At 34.9% G+C, this 5,627-nt stretch overlaps 1 non-coding gene across 1 annotated transcript; it reads left to right on the forward strand.

The window, feature by feature from the left end:
- LOC115940293 (U6 spliceosomal RNA) lies at positions 1 to 105 on the forward strand. The gene has a single exon (XR_004075057.1). It is a non-coding gene; the product is annotated as a U6 spliceosomal RNA (small nuclear RNA).
- Positions 106 to 5,627: the final 5,522 nt, after the last annotated feature.

The following is a 5,627-nucleotide window of genomic DNA, read 5'->3' on the forward strand; positions in this document are numbered from 1 at the left end:
GCTTGCTTCAGCACTGCATATACTAAAATTGGAATGATACAGAGAAGGTTAACATTGCCCCTGTATAAGGAGGACATGCAAATTTGTGAAGTGTTCCATATTTAAAAAAGAAAAGAGAAATAATATACTCATGCATATATGGTTAATTAATATATGACAAAGGAGCCAAGAATATACAATGGTGAAGGGATCATCTCTTCAATAAATGGTGTTGGGAAAAATGGACAGTCATATGAAAAAGAATGAAACTGGATCACTCTTACACCATACCCAAAAATTAATTCAAAATAGATTAAAGACATGAACATAAGACCTGAATCCATAAAAATCCTTGAAGAAAGCTAGGTAAGTTCCCTGACATCGATGTTGGCAATGATATTTTGGATTTGACACCAAAAGCAAAGGCAACAAAAGCAAAAGAAACAAGGTGGGCTACATCAAACTAAAAAGCTTCTGCACAGCAAAGGAGACCATCAACAAAATAAAAAAGCAAAATGCCAAATGGGGAAAAATATTTGCAAATGATAGATCAGATAAGGGGTTAATATCCAAAATATATAAAGAATTCATACAAGTCAACACCAAAAAAAAAAAAAAACCCACAAATAACCCAATTAAAATGGACAGAGGACCTGAATAGACATTTATTCAAAGAACACATACAAATGGTCAACAGACACATGAAAACGTGCTCACTAATCATCAGGGAAACGCAAACAACACCACAATGAGGTATCACTTCACATCTCTTAGAAGAATGACTATTCAAGTGTGGGCAGAGACGTGGAGAAAAAAAGAAACCCTTGTGCCCTATTTTGGGAAGCATGCAGCCACTATGGAAAATAGTATGGGAGTCCATCAGAAAATAAAATATAGAACTACCATATGATCCATCAATCCCACTTCTGAATATTTATCTGAAGGAAATGAAAACACTAACTCAAAAAGATATATGCACCCCCATATTCATTGAAGCATTGTTTACAATAACCAAGACATGGAATAAACCTGTGTCTATTGATGGCTGAATGGATAAATAAAATAGGATATATATATATGAATATTATTTAGCTATAAAAAGGAATGAGATCTTGTCATTGGTCACAACATGAATGGAACTTGAGGGTATTATGCTAAGTCAAATCAGACAGAGAAAGACAAAGATCATATGATCTCACTTATATATGGAATCTATAAAATAAAACAAAACAAAAATTGAACTCATAGCAGAGAAGAGATTGGTGGTTGCCAGAGGACGGGAGGTGGGGGTGGGCAAAATGGGTAAAAGGGGTAAAAAGGAGCAAACTTTCACTTGTAGAATAAGTAAGTCATAGGATGTAATGTAAAACGTGGTGATTATAGTTAATAATGCTGTATTGTATATTTGAAAGTTGCTAAGAGAGTAAGTCTTAAGAGTTTTTATCACAAGAAAAAAATTTGTAATTATGTGTGGTGATGGATGTTAACTAGACTGTTTGTGGTGATCATTTCACAAAATATACAAATATCAAAACATTATGTTATACACCTAAAACTAATATGATGTTATATCAATTATTCTCAACAAAAAAAGAAATAATACAGAGAGATCCTATACAGCCTTTACACAGTTTCCCAAATGGTAATATTTTGCATAATTATTGTATAGTACAATATCAGAATCAGGAAATTGGTATAAATATAAACCATTATTCAGATTTCATCAATTTTACATGCTCATTTGTGTGTATTTTATTGCATGTGTAGTTTTGTGTTTTCACCATTACAGTCAAGATACAGAACAGTTCCATTACCACAAAGAACCTTCTCCTTTTATTATTACAACCACTTCCCTCTCACTCCCTCCTGCTTCTCCCTTTCTGAGTCCCATCTGATTCCACACCCCTTCCCCCAACTTTAACCTCCACCAACATCTAGATGTTCTCTATTTCTATAATTTTATTTCAAGACCTATATAAATGGAGTCATACAGTACGTAACCTTTTGAGATTGTCTTTTTTCACTCAGCATAATTCCCTTGAGATTAATCCAGGTTGTTACATGTATCAGTAGTGTGTCCCTTTTTATTGCTGAATAGTATTCCATAGTAGTATGGTTGTACCACAGTTTGTTTAAACATTCAACCCACTGAAGGACATTTGGGTTCTTTCCAGCTTTTGGCTATTACAAGTAAAGCTGCTATTAATATTTATGTTTCTATTGTTTCTTATTCTGTTTCTCTTTTCTTGCCTTCCTGTGAATTACCTAAAATTTTTTGGATTCCATCTTGATTTATTTATAGTGTTTCTGAGTATATCACTTTGTATAGTTTTTTTAGTGGTTGCAATATACCTGTATGACTTATCATAGTCTACTGGCATCAAATTTTACTACCTTACTTTTACTTAAATCCCTTTACTCTCCCTCCTTTTTGAATATAATTATCTTAAGTATTTCTCTACATACATTGAACATCACATCAGAACTTCACAATTTTTATTTTAATCATCAAATATGATTTAAGAAGTTCATGAGAAGAATATTATATTTAATCCTATTTTTACCCATTCTCATTTTCTTTTTTCTTTCTTGAAGGTGCAAGCTTTCTTTTGTAATCCTTCCCCTCTGTTTAAAGAACTTCTTTTACCTATTCTTGAAGGATAGGTTCGCTAGTGAAAATTATCTCCATTTTCTTTCAGTGGACAGTTTTTATTTTCTCTTCATTTCTAAAAAAATATTTCCAATGGCTATAGAATTTATGATTGGCAGGTTTTTAAAAATTTCAGTTCTTGAAAAGTGTGCCACTTCTGGCCTTCATGGTTTCAGATGAGAAACCCAATGTCAATTGAATTAGTATTCTGCTATTGGTTGCGTGTTGTTTTTCTGTCTACTTTGAAGATCTTTTCTTTGTCTTCAGTTTCCAGAAATTTAATTATAATGTTTGCTTTGCATGTATTTTTTTTTTTAATTTGGGATCCACTTACCTTTTTCATTCTATAAGTGTAGTTTTTTTCTAAATTTGGGAAGTTTTCAGCCATTATTTCTTTGAGTATATATTCAGCCCCACTCAGTTTTCCTCTCCTCTGAGACTCCAACTATATGAATGCTGGCTTTTTTGTTTGCCTCACACGTCTCTAGAACTCTGTTATTTCTTTTTCAGTCTACTTTCTGTTATTCAGATTGGCAAATTCTATTGATTTATTGTAAAGTTCACTGATTCCATCATATGTTATCTCCACTCTACCATTGACCTCATCCAGCAATTTAAAAAATTTCTGTTATTGTATTTTTCCATTCTATAATCCCCATTTCATATTTTTGTAACTTCTATGTCTTTACTGGGATTTTCTATCAAGAGAATGTGCATTTGCGGGACACCTGGTGGTGCAGTTGATTAAGCATTTGACTTTTGGTTTTGGCTCAGGTTGGGATCTCAGGGTTCTGAGATCAGCCCCCTGTCAGGATCCACACTCAGCTCAGAGTCTGCTTGAGATTCTCTCTCCCTCTCCCTCTACTGCTCCCACTCGTGCTCTCTCTCTAAAATAAAGAAATAAATCTTAAAAAAAAAGAGAATGTGTATTTGCTTGTTGAAATATTTTAATGACAGATACTTTAAAATCCTTATAATTTAATTTTGACATCAGCTTGATCTTGGTATCAGCATCAGTGTCTTCTCATTCAAGTTTTTAAAAAAATTTATTTTTTTAAATTAATTTATTAATTTATTTTATTATATGTTATGTTAGTCACTATACATTACCATAAATTACATCATTAGTTTTTGATGTAGTATTCCATGATTCATTGTTTGTATATAATACCCAGTGCTCCATGCATTATGTGCCCTCCTTAATACCTATCACTGGGCTAACACATCCCCCCACTCCAAAACCCTGTTTGTTTCTCAGAGTCCATAGTCTCTCATGGTTTGACTCCCCCTCTGATTCACCCCCTTCATTTTCCCCTCCTACTATCTTCTTCTTCTTCTTTTTTTAAACATATAATGTGTTATTTGTTTCAGAGGTACAGGTCTGTGATTCATCAGTCTTACACAATTCACAGAGCTGAACATAGCACATACCCTCCCCAATGTCCATCGCCCAGCCTCCCACCACTCTAGCGACCCTCAGTTTGTTTCCTGAGATTAAGAGCCTCTTATGGTTTGTATCCCTCGCTGGTTTCATTTTGTTTCATTTTTTCCTCCCTTCCCCTATGATCCTCTGTCTTGTCTCTTAAATTTCTCATATCAGGGAGATCATATGATACTTGTCTTTCCTGATGGACTTATTTCGCTTAGCATAATCCTCTAGTTCCATCTATGTCATTGCAAATGGCAATATTTAGTTTGGTTTTTTTGATGGCTACATAATATTCCATTGTATATATACTCCACATCTTCTTTATCCATTCATCTGTCAATGGACATCTTGGCTCTTTCCATAGTTTGGCTATTGTGGACATTGCTGCTATAAAATTGGGGTGCAAGTACCCCTTTGGATCCCTACATTTGTATCTTTGGGGTAAATGCCCAGTAGTTCAATTGCTGGGTCATAGGGTAGCTCTATTTTCAACTTTTTGAGGAACCTCCATACTGTTTTCCAGAGTGGCTGCACCAGCTTGCCTTCTCACCAACAGTGTAGGAGGGTTCCCCTTTCTCCACATGCTCGCCAATATCTGTCGTTTCCTGACTTGTTAATTTTAGCCATTCTGACTGGTGTGAGGTGATATCTCATTGAGGTTTTGATTTGGATTTCCCTGATGCTGAGTGATGTTGAACAATTTTTCATATGTCTGTTGGCAATTTGGATTTCTTCTTTGCAGAATGTCCGTTCATGTCTTCTGTCCAATTCTTGATTGGATTATTTGTTCTTTGGATGTTGAGTTTGGTAAGTTCTTTATAGATTTTGGATACTAGCCCTTTATCTGATATGTCATTTGCAAATATCTTCTCCCATTCTGTCGGTTGTCTTTTGGTTTTGTTGACTGTTTCTTTTGCTGTGCAAAAGCTTTTTATCTTGATGAGATCCCAATAGTTCATTTTTGTCCTTGTTTCCCTTGCCTTTGGTAAAGTGTCTAGGAAGAATTTGCTGTGGCTGAGGTCAAAGAGGTTGCTGCCTGTATTCTCCTCTAGGATTTTGATGGACTCCTGTCTCACACTGAGGTCTTTCAACCATTTTGAGTCTACTTTTGTGTGTGGTGTAAGGAAATGGTCCAGTTTCATTCTTCTGCATGTGGCTATCCAATTTTCCCAACACCATTTGTTGAAGAGACTGTCTTTTTTCTATTGGACATTCTTTCCTGCTTTGTCAAAGATGAGTTGACCATAGAATTGAGGGTCCATTTCTGGGCTCTCTATTCTGTTCCATTGATCTATGTGTCTGTTTTTGTGCCAGTACCATACTGTCTTGATGATTACAACTTTGTAATACAGCTTGAAGTCCGGAATTGTGATGCCACCAGCTTTGCTTTTCTTTTTCAACATTCCTCAGGCTATTCAGGTCTTTTCTGGTTCCATACAAATTTTAGGATTATTTGTTCCATTTCTTTGAAAAACTGGATGGTATTTGGATAGGGATTGCATTGAATGTGTAGATTTCTCTAGGTAGCATAGATATTTGTTTTTCCAATCCATGAGCATGGAACGTTTT

This window comes from Leptonychotes weddellii, chromosome 2 (genome assembly GCF_054177405.1).
Source record: "Leptonychotes weddellii isolate Sample4059 chromosome 2, ASM5417740v2, whole genome shotgun sequence".
NCBI classification, from domain to species: Eukaryota; Metazoa; Chordata; class Mammalia; order Carnivora; family Phocidae; genus Leptonychotes; species Leptonychotes weddellii.